Source organism: Sinocyclocheilus anshuiensis, unplaced genomic scaffold (genome assembly GCF_001515605.1).
Source record: "Sinocyclocheilus anshuiensis isolate Anshui unplaced genomic scaffold, SAMN03320099.WGS_v1.1 scaffold165, whole genome shotgun sequence".
Lineage (NCBI taxonomy): Eukaryota > Metazoa > Chordata > Actinopteri > Cypriniformes > Cyprinidae > Sinocyclocheilus > Sinocyclocheilus anshuiensis.
In genome coordinates this window covers 590,976-603,011 of record NW_015540851.1, presented here as the reverse complement: position 1 = coordinate 603,011, position 12,036 = coordinate 590,976, and the positions used below count along the sequence as shown (strand labels likewise).

At 44.2% G+C, this 12,036-nt stretch overlaps 1 long non-coding RNA gene across 1 annotated transcript; it reads right to left on the bottom strand.

Moving 5' to 3' along the window:
• Positions 1–4,399: 4,399 nt before the first annotated feature.
• Positions 4,400–5,495, bottom strand: LOC107687754 (uncharacterized). The gene is made up of 3 exons (XR_001634161.1): positions 5,391–5,495; positions 4,607–4,740; positions 4,400–4,458 (listed from the first exon to the last, which is right to left on the bottom strand). It is a non-coding gene; the product is annotated as an uncharacterized LOC107687754 (long non-coding RNA).
• Between the last annotated feature and the right edge of the window lie 6,541 nt (positions 5,496–12,036).

Sequence of the window (12,036 nt, the reverse complement as noted above, 5' to 3'; positions counted from 1 at the left end):
CAGGAGCCCTTCCTGGGCTTAACTGGGGAACAGGAGCCCTTCCTGAGCTTACCTGGGGATCAGGAGCCCTCAGTGGGCTATACGAGGAATCAGGAGCCCTTACTGGGCTTAACGGGGATCCAGGAGCCCTTCCGGGGCTTAACTGGGGATCAGGAGCCCTTCCTGGGCTTATCTGGGGAACAGGAGCCCTCCGTGGGCTATACGAGGAATCAGGAGCCCTTCCTAGGCTTAACTTGGGTACAGGAGCCCTCTGTGGGCTATACTCAGGAACTGGAGCCCACACCCGGCTGGATTCGGGGACTGGGAAGCATTTATGAGGAGCTGGCACTGGAGGGTGCTCTGGAGGATCAGGCCCAGCAAGGCACTTTCGAGGAGCTGGCACTGGAGCGAGCTCTGGGGCTGGCAGGCTTGACTGAGGAATCACCGGCACGCTTGCCACATGAACGCTTAGTGGGCTTGTCACATGAACGCCCGGCTGGCTTGCCACATGAATGGCCGGCGGACTTGATTGAGGAACAGCCAGCGTTTCTGGGCTGAGGACAGAGACAGTGCTGGGAGGAGATGGGTGGTCGGAACATTTGGATGGGTATGAGGATGGTCCTGGCGATGGGTGCGCTGGTGAGGCACGGTGGTTTTCGGGAGGGACTGGATGATCTCTCCAAACGTTTTCTACCTCCAGATTAACTACATTTAAATACAGGACATGATTAACCAGCTCGATCAGGGGAAAACTATGTGTGGGAAGATCGCAGCCGATTACGTCATCATACAGCCCCAGCTGAATACAGACACCGAGAGCAGAATCGAACCAGCTCACCAGGTTGGAGAGCTCTAGGAACTCCTCTACATACCTCTCCAATTCCCGACCACCCTGCCGCAAACACCAAAGCCTGTCTTCAGCCGTAGACGTCTTGTTTGGGTCTGGTCTTCTGTCACGTTTCTCTGGAGCAGGGAATGAGGAGGCGAGGAACTCTTCAAATAACACAGACTTTATTGATCCAAACACATAGGGAACGACGGAAACACAGAGTGACATTCAATACCGGACGCTAAAGACAGGGAAACACAGGGCTTAAATACTAGAACTAAACGAGGAGTAAACTAGATAATTAATGACACACGACTGGGGACTAATAAACTAATGATGAGAACTAAACGAGAACAGGAAACAGGAAACTAACCAAATAAGGACATAGAGGGAGAAACTAGCCGTAATTATGTCCCCACTGGATGCAACAAATGCCTCGTTTATAATGCGTTTTAATGTTTTTGAATCGTCGCTCCGGGACACGGCCTGACAGTATGGTAAGGGGCGTAACATTTCCGTCACACGCTTGAGGTATTCAGCCAATAAGAACGCTCTGGATAGCTTGCAAACCAGACCACACCTCGCTTTTCAGACCGATGAGCTTTGTAAAAATCGACGCGTTTCAGAAAGGCGGGGCATAGAGGAGAAACAATAATGTACAGTATGTGGAAAATAATGTGTTTTTTGAATCTTAAACCGCATAAACACATTTCATTACACCAAATACACAAAATAATGTTCTTTTTAGCAACATCGTATGACACCTTTAAAGTATAGTAATAGTCTTTAGAAGTAATAGCCTTGTTAGCCAACTGCAGCTTTTAGATCAAAAAGGCTTATGTCTCCATTGATAGCCATTCAAAAGTATTTTGCAACTAGCATCTAAAACCACACATCATTCAAAATATTATGAATGTCAGCCAAACGACTGCCATTGAGATGAATGAGAATGCTAACATTTCGATTTCTCGAGGTATTAAAAACCTCTTTGATTTAGACTCTGAATTATGCTGTAACTCCGGTCAAGTGGTCACTAACAGTTTTATTTACTCACTAAAACCAATTTTTACCTGCAGCTGGCTCTTTGCAAGTGTTTGCAAGCTTTGAAGTTTTTATTACAATAAGCAGTCACCCAAACTACCCCGTGCATGAGTGTACTCACTGCCTCCGGTGCTGGGACTAAAGGTACGTTTTTCTTCCTTGTTCAAACTTTAAGGAGGCTGAATGGGAGAGCAGATATCATTGTATATGATAAGGACGTCTTCTTTATTTTTTATGTGCGTGACATTGAAAGAGACACAGGCCTGGCGCCACATAAATCAAGTTGACAGTGCAATGGATTTGTAATGGATTAAAAAAAAGAAAAAAGCTCGGGAATAGTTCTCTCTTCTCCTCCTCCCTGCAAATATCCCAAGAGGCTCAGCTCCATTTAAGATGTATGTAATTACTTAATTTCATCCATCAATGATGGGCGAGGTGAACGCAATTTGTCAATCATCTATGGCTATATTTCAGTGACATTCAGTAATGAACATATGTGAAGATTTGTGTGTGTGGGAAATGTTAAGAGTCATTCTTGTGGAAAATGCACAAGTGTAAACATTCAACACATACTGTCTTCATTGACAGACTCACACAAGCATATATTATGCGTACAAAGTTCAAGGATGTGCAAAGCTGACCTTATATGTTATTCCCCCGGAACTGCTTCCAGTGTACAACAGTGAGCGCAAGCTACATTAAAGTGATTATTAAGTTTTGAATATGGATATTTTTCTTACAAAAACGCATCGATTCGCTACAGAAAATAGGGCAAATCGTGCCCTAATGGTTAGAGAGACGGACTCGTAACCCGAAGGTTGTGGGTTTGAGTCTCGTTCTGGCAGGGATTGTCGGTGGGGGGAGTGAATGTACAGTGCTCTCTCCAAAAAGAAGGCCTTTGTTCACCCCCTGGAGCCATGTGAGACACTTTTTTTTTATGGATGGGCGCATTTTATTTAACTGCTTTTGGACGGATGCATGCAACACCCGCTGAGTGGCATTAAACAGCTTGAAAGATCAAAGACTATTTTTAATATAACACCGACTGGATTCGTCTGAAAGAAGAAAGTCATATACACCTAGGATGATTTGAGGGTGAGTAATTTCTGGGCTAATTTTCATTTTTGGGTGAACTAACCTTATAAATAACCGGAAAAAAAAATGAAGTGTGGAATGTTGAACACTTCATGCACTCAACTGTCGCAGCTTTAATTACGTCGCAAAGGGGCTATCAGACTCCAATTATTAATGACAAAATAACCTTACAAAGTCCATACACTACATTGTTGGGTACATAGTGCATAAGTACATAGTGTATAAGTGCATAGTGTATAGTGCATCATTTGGGACGCAGTGATTGTACAATTTGATTTCATGCAGACTTTAAGTTACTTAATGGGACAATATATCCAAAAGTCTAAGTACAATACACTAAATATATACATAAATCAAATGAAGTAACAAATACTAGAACTTAAAATTTAGCTGTAAAACAGAAAACCTAAAATGCCAGACAGAAATTGTTTTTTTTTTTCTGAATCGGTTCATTTACACTACAGTATGATTTCATGAAACATCTGAACAAACTGATTCACTAGAATGAAACAAACTTTCAAACATACAACGCAAACTAATACAAAACTACAAATAATACTGTTGCTACTGTGACTTTTCTCTACACTATTAGAATACACTAATTTTTGTAATACTTAAAACACACAAAACAGCATATACACTACCATTCAAAGGTTAGAGGTCTGTTTTTTTTTTTTTGGTGGAAAGTCTCTTTATGCTCATGAAAGATGCAAAGGATATTATTATGATTTAAAATAACTGCTTTTGTATTTAAATATATTTTATATTCCTGAGATGGCAAAGCAGAATTGTCAGCATTATTACTCCAGTTTTCACTGATTTGCTGCTCAAAAAAAAAAAACCTATTGACCCCAAACTTTTGAACAGTAAGCTTCAATCACTGTCTTGTTAGAAACCATCTGGAAATTTCTAAGCCAGTCACTTGTCAATTCACTCTAAATGCTTTGAGTTTTGATGACAACATGGAAACTGTAATCCTGCAAAATTTCAAAGATCTCTTATTTGTCCTTCCCTCTGCTCATTTCAGCCCTACATTAAACAGATGATTTCTCTCTCTTTTGAAGCAGTACTTGTTTTCATTGTGGTAATTTTGGATCTTCGAAAGGCAATGACACTGTCAGTGTATTCAGGGTGGATTCAATAAGAATCAGTCATGCCTACTGCTAGCAATGCTAATTTGCACACACGGTCTGCATTGTTCTAGCATGCAGTTCAATAGGAACAATAATGCAAATACGCCAAAAACAGCACAGATAATCTGGTTAAAATGGACTGTGGAACAAAATGGAGAATCAAGTTTTAATGCTTCAGTGCTGCGAACAAAACGTGGAGCAACCGTTTAGTCAACATTTCTAAGTGATCAATACACTTTGATTTGAAAGCAAAATGCACTTAACTACACTATATGAGCCAAGTGAGTGAGAGAGAGGCAGAAAGACAGAGAAAGTTACTCAGGCTCAGGCTGTAATTTTCCTCACTGTTAATGGAGCACATTAAATGCTGATTTTACAGCCCTGTAGAAAAGCAAGGAAGGAGGTGAGAGGCAGAAGCTAAACCTGGAAGAAAAGGATCATTATAGTATAAGACACTGTAAATGTCAGAGGCAGGGGTGGGAGAGGTAAATCGCTTAATTTAAGGCCGTGGAGGCCAATGGGAACGTACCAGTCGTTATGATGTAATGTCTGGCCAATGCAAATATGGGCTCTGTCCCAAATGCCTCCCTAAGTCCAGTGGTCCTCCTTTGTGTCCCCATATTGGTGCTGTAATGTCGCATAGACTGCCCACTGTCAGAGAATCTGAATAAAAGCCAAATTATTGCAGGCTTGTCAAAAGGCCACATCCAAGGTGCATATAAGAAGTAAGGGAGGCTCTTTTGAAACCTGCAGTACAATGATAAATGGAACTCATGGGCTAGTGGACTTCACAAACGCATGCAAACATTGCATAACAGCCATCAAAACCAGAAGTATACACAAGTGTCGCAATTATGGACAGGAACATGGATCTCTAGAGGTAGGAATGCATTAAAATTGTGGAAAACAAGTTGAGTCTAAATATGAGACTGAATTATCCATTCGACATCCTGTTGTAGTTATGAGCATAGGCATTATTTGATCATGTATATTAATATAAGTAAATACACATACATATCGTGTGTAGTATACAAATGATGCAGGTACAAAATTCATGCTTGAGGTATAGGCCTGTGTAAATTACAATGTAGAACCAAAAGTAAAGTAAAAAAGTATAATATATCCATATTAACCACAAACACTTGTACCATATTTAAACCACCATTTCTAAAAATCCATGTGATAATTCCCAAGAAAACCCACGGATGATACAAATTGATATCCTTGCTGAAAATCTCTATAGAAACATCATTTTTACTAACAAGATCAAACAGGTGCACAAATTAATGAAAGGAGGAAATGAGAATACTCACTTCACTGGTTGATTGTTCGCAAAGGAAGATACAACTGACATCTTATATAATATGTGAAAAAGGGCCACTATTTAGGACATAACTTAGCCTACTTAACTTAACCACTTCTACTTCTTCTGTCATTTAATGCTTGTGGAAAACCAACTGAAACGTGATTTTGCCACCTGGATGGAGTGTGGAGCACCTAGATGAATGGATAGCAAGAGGAGACAAAAACAATTAAATGCTATTAATCAGTCCTAGGGTGTATTCCAGAAAGCACGGTTAACTTACCGTCAGCTAAACCCTGAACTTCTTATATTTGCGCTTCATCATTAACATATCATACAAATATATATATATATATATATATATATAATAGGCTATATTACATACTATATATATATAGAATATTATATAATGTTGTGCGCTATCCTATCTGAAGGCTCGTCAGTGGTGCGCTGATAGCGCTGAAGTGAACTAACCCTGGAACATAACCTGCTCCCGCTCGCTTATCCTCAAACATACCCGGGTATGTCACATAACCTGCTTTTTGGAATACCCCCCTGTTGCCTTTAGATAACATACACACAAACTTACACAGACACAACGCTCTCTGAATATTAGGTTATGCATGTAAAAAATACACTATACCTATATTAAACACAACAAAATCCCAATCACATACATAATAATCATAATCACATACATCAATAGTAATATTATTATTTTATTCAGTAGTTAAAGGGGTCAACTGCCTTTTTTATTATTTTGTACTGTTCTCTGAGGTCCACTTATAATGTTATCAAGATTTTTACATCAAAAAACTATTTAGAATTAATAGGCTATTTTCTGTCCTGTTTTGACCCCCCTCATCAGAATGCTCTGTTTGAATAGGCATGGAGGATTGTAATCTCTGAAGTAAATGCCCACTGCTATGATTGGCTAACAGTTGTGATTTTTTGACAGCCTACATCCTTCACAGATGGACGCTGCTGTGTTTTGTGTTAAAATGCTTAAATACTCAGTACATGAGTAGTTGACAAATAGGCAGTAAAAAAATGCTTATTTTGTAAAATACCATTTTTGAAGAAGAAATGAATATGTTTATGTAGTGTGAAGCCTGATCTTTGAGAAAACATAAAGGGTCACTAACTTTGTCAATTCTTTCATTTATTTTTTTTTAAACATTTTTACTGAACTGTACCATAAAGTTGTCCTATAGTGTGACATAGCAAAAATTTAGAAAAAAATATATAATATATAATAATATTTAAATAGCATGAGAGAGATTTATCTTCATTGTTAGACACTTATTTTCATATCGTGTTATTTATTTAATATGAAATTATAATGAACATTTTCCCCCTTGACTTGTTGGAAAATTTCAAGACAAACTTTTACAACAAGACAAACTTTGCTGTCATCTATTCAAAACTGCAGAAAATTCTACCATTTTAAGATGAGTGATATTTATATATCCCCTACTGCAATACTCAACTGTTTTAAGATATTTTGAGATAAAAACAAATCTGTGGTTCTGTGTCACACCATAGGACATTACGTCACACAAAAGGACAGAAACGTCTCGGTTACATGTGTAACCCTTGTTCCCTGAAGGAGGGAACGGAGATGTCATGTCGGTGACCGACGAATTATGGATCTCGCCAGAGAGACCAATCCTCTTCGAGTGTAACTAAACAAGCCAATGGACATTGGCATGCGGAATTCGCATCTGGCTGCCACACCCCGCAGCGCGGGTATAAGAGGCAGCAGGTGCACCGCATTAATTCATGTTTTCGCTGAGGACCCGAGCCGGTGACCCGGCAGCTCAGCAGTGGTACAGCAACTGTGGCGACGGGACGTGACGCCTCCGTTCCCTCCTTCAGGGAATGAGGGTTACACATGTAACCGAGATGTTCCCCTTCAGTTGGTCACTCTTAACGTCACGTCAGTGACCGACGAATTGGGAATCCCTACCAAAACGCCACAGGTGCTGCCCCCTCCACTGCCCTGTGTAGGCCTCCTGAAGCTTCCTATAAGGCAGACGATAGGACCGGGCTCTACACAAAGAAGGTTGACTACTGCTGTTCCTTGAGCAACCCAAACAGTAGGACTTGGAAAAGGCACGCTGCGGAGTCACCTCCCATTGGGGGTTGAGTGACATTTACTCATGTGGAGTAACCCAAAAGAGTCCTATTGCACATGGAAGTCTCTGAGATGGCTCAGGCTGCATCATCTAGAGACGGCAGATAGTAGCCTGCCAGGGGAAACACGGCCCTCGTAACTGTACCGTGGAAATATACATATGGTATCCCAACAGGGTCGCTCATATGAACACTAGCCTCACACCAGATTTCAAGAATTCATTGGATGAAAGGCCTGGCGCTGGACTCTCCGCCACATCCGGTCGCCAGAGTGCTGGAGGACTCGACAGAGTTTGCCTGGTTAGGGAACTCTCTGGAGAACTAGACGTTATGGACGCCGCAAGCCATCTCTGACCCGGGCCTCTTAGTGCCACTACCTGTTTGAGGTGAGAACACAGGAGGAAACCGGTTCGACACGTAAGCTATAGAATAGGCTGGCCAAAAATCAAATGCGATTACCATGCGCATTTCATTAGTAAAGCCGGTTCTGTGATTAGTAGTGAATCTCCATCACCAGCTTTCAAATGGAGCAGCATTTACTACAAAGAGCCGTTGTTCACTGACAAGCTACGCAATATCGTGTTCATTATCCGTGATGAATCACCTGCAATTATGAACGCAATATTGCATAGCTTGTCAGTGAACTACGGCTCTGTGTAGTAAATGCTGCTCCATCTGAAAGCACATGATGGAGATATACTACTAATCACAGAACCGGCTTTACTGATCAGATGCGCATGACAATCGCATTACATTTTTTGCACAGCCCTACTATAGAACCTAGCGAACGTGTTATGCCGAGTTCACACTGCACGATATTAGCCCGATTTTTCACTCGCCGACAGGTTTTGTGAAATCGCCGACAAATGCCCGACATCGGAGGCAAATCGGTGCTCGTTCACGCGAGTGACAATCACGCAGTGTGAATTATCAAAGACGCGATCTGAGGGAATCGCCGACACGTCGCCGACGCCCGCGAAATATTTGCCATGCTAAATATCTGGAGCTGTCGCCGATTCACAATCACGCTGTGTGAAATGATTTCTGACTGAAAACTACATCGGCGATGACCTACAGCCAATGAGAGACCAAGATAGATACAGGGCAGCGGGAAGTTCGGGGAGGAGTTATAGACCAGAATATCAGTATTTTAATAGATATATGAACAATTATATCATACAGAAACAAGCACAAACATTTGCTTGCCCAGCCACAACATCAGCATAACAGTTACTGCAAAATTATTTACCTCCAACTCTCTTTGCAGAACACCCAATCCCTGTTCCCTGCATCTCCCTCCTGCATAACCTGTTTTTCTTTTTCTCCTTATAATTACAGTCTTGCTCGCGAGAACTCCGGTCTGACGCACGCGGGTTCTCGCGTTATTTCCTTATCACTTCTCGCCTGTGTTTTTCTGTGAAACGTAGTTTGCAGACCAGACAGAGCTGTCGGCGATTCTTCCTATTGTGAAGTCATGCAGTGTGAAACCCCCTGTCGCCGATCCATCGTGCAATGTGAACACAGCAGCAACTGAATGCTACCCCAGATAGTAACACAGTGTGAAAACAACGGCGATCCGACGAGTTTGAAAATCGTGCAGTGTGAACTCGGCATTAGGAGTCGCCCAGCCCACAGCTCTACAAATATCAGCTAGCGAGGCACCACGAGCCAGCGCCCAGGACAATGTGACACCCATAGTGGAGTGAGCATGCAGCCTGAGCGGGCAGGGCACACCTTGTGCCTCATAGGCCAAGGTGATGGCATCCACTATCCAGTAGGCCATCCTCTACTTGGAGACAGCTTTCCCCTTCTGCTGTCCTCCGTAACAGACAAAGAGCTGCTCTGACATCCTAAAGCTCTGAGTTCTATCCACATATTGTCGCAGTGCGTGTACAGGACAGAGCAAAGCTAGGGCTGGGTCTGCCTTCTCCAGGAGCAGCACCTGCAGGTTCACTACCTGGTCCCTGAAGGGAGTGGTAGGAACCTTGGGCATGTAGCCGGGCCGAGGTCTCAGTGTTGCACTGGAGTCAGCCGGCCCAAACTCAAGGCACGATTCGTCGACCGAAAATTCCTGCAGGTCCCTCACCCTCTTGATCGAAGCCAATGCAGTCAGGAATAGGGTTTTCATGGAGAGAATCTTCAATTCGACTGACTCCAAAGGCTCGAAGGGAGCAATCTGTAGGGCTCTTAGCACCAATGCTAAATCCCAAGAAGGTAAGGAGGGGGGCCTAGGAGGATTTAACCTTCTGGCCCCCCTAAGGAACCTGAAGACCAGGTCGTGGTCGGGGGGCAAGGGGGAGCATGAGTTCTGGGAACCAGGTCCTGTTGGGCCAATATGGAGCCACTAACAAGACCTGCTCCTCGTCCTCCCTGATCTTGCACAGCGTCTGTGCGAGTAGGCTCACTGGGGGGAACGTATATTTGCGCAGGCCCCAGGGCCAGCTGTGTGCCAGTGCATCCGTGCCGAGTGTTGCCTCGGTTAGGGAGTAGAACCACTGGCAGTGGCTGGTTTCTGGAGATGCAAACAGGTCTACCTGAGCAACTCCGAACCGTCTCCACATCAGCTGAACAGCCTGGGAGTGGAGTCTGCTCGAGACAGCTCGTCGGCTGCCCGATTGAACACTCCTGAGATGTGGATGGCACGAAGGGACCTCAGATGCTTCTGACTCCAGAGAAGGAGGTGGCGGGCGAGTTGAGACATGCGACGGGTGCATAAACTGCCTTGCCGGTTGATATACACAACGGTCGCAGTATTGTCCGTGCGGACCAGTACGTCCCTGCCCCGAAGGCACCCTCTGAGGCAGCTCAGGGCAAGGAGCACTGCCAGCAACTCGAGGCAATTTATATGCCAACACAGTTGAGGACCCGTCCACACCCCTGACACTGCTTGCCCATTGTACGTGGCTCCCCAGCCGGTGGCCGAGGCATCTGTGAAAACCACTGCATGCCTGGATACCTGTTCCAGGGGCACTCCTGCCCGAAGGAACGAAGGATCCGACCACGGCTGAAGGTTCTGCGACAGGCCGGTGTAATCTGAACCCGGTGAGTGCCGCGTAGCCACGCCCACCTTGGGACTCGGCCATGAAGCCAGTGCTAAAGCGGTCTCATATGGAGCAGACCGAGTGGAACTACCGCAGCAGCTGCAGCCATATGCCCCAGGAGCCTCTCAAACAATTTCAGTGGGACCACTGTCCTGCCTGATAAAGTCTTGAGGCAGTTCAGCACCGACTGAGCACGTTCCTGGGTAAGGCGTACTGTCTGGTTGACCGAATCCAGCTCCATTCCAAGAAAAGAGATCCTCTGCGTTGGCACGAGTTTGCTCTTTTTCCAGTTGACCCGAAGACCCTACTGGCTGAGGTGTCTGAGCACCACGTCCCTATGTGCGCACAACTGATCGCGAGACTGTGCGAGTATGAGCCAGTCGTCAAATAGTTGAGGATGCGAACACTCGTTCTCTCAAGGGAACAAGGGCCACCTCTGTGACTTTGGTGAAAACATGGGGTGACAGGGACAGCCCGGAGGGCAGGACCTTGTACTGATATGCCCAAAACTTGAGGGTGAAACGCAGGAATGGCCTGTGTCGTGGGAGGATCGAGACATGAAAGTACGCATCCTTCAGGTCGATCACTGCAACCCAGTCTTGGGGATGGATGCACTTGAAAATGCGTCTCTGCATCAACATCTTGAACGGCAGCAAGTAAGGGCTGTAAAACCCCATCCTCATATCGGCTGGAGTTACTGGCTGTATTGCGTCCTTCGTCAGCAGGACTGCGATTTCTGCACGCAAGACAGGATGCCCCTGGACTTGGGGGGATGCCGGGTGAATTGAATCACGTAGCCGAGTCTGATGGTCCGCAGGAACCACCGAGACGAACTGGGGAGTGCTAACCAGGCTCCGAGAGACCGTGCCAGTGGAACCAACAGAGCCACTGACAAACCCGCGGAGCGGCAGCGCGGTGGAACACAGGGACCTGGCCCGGGGCCTATGACAGCCACGCCTGTGACAGTAGAGGGCGGGGTCTGGGTGTCAAGTGTAACACTCACCTGATCCTTCCTCGTGAGAGGGGGAACGTAGGGCCCCGGCTTGAGGCTTGTAACAGCCTGGCGTGTGACTTTAACTTTTTATTAATAAAACAATCCTGAAAAAAGTATCACAGGTCCCAAAAAAAATATATGAAGCAGCACAACTGTTTCCAGCATTGATAATAAATCAGCATATTAGAATGATTTCTAAAGGATCATGTGACACTGAAGACTGGAGTAATGATGCTGGAAATTCAGCTTTGCTTTACAGGAATAAATTGTATTTTAAAGTATATTAAAATAGAAACTGTTATTTTAAATTACAATAATATAAGAATAATACAGTATATACAGTTTGTTTCTGTATTTTTTATCAAATTAATACAGCCTTGATGAGCATAAGAAGCTTCATTAAAAAAAAAAAACATTAAAAAACTTACTGATCCCTGGTCCCTTACTTATATATAGAGAGAGAGAGAGAGAGAGAGAGACTACAT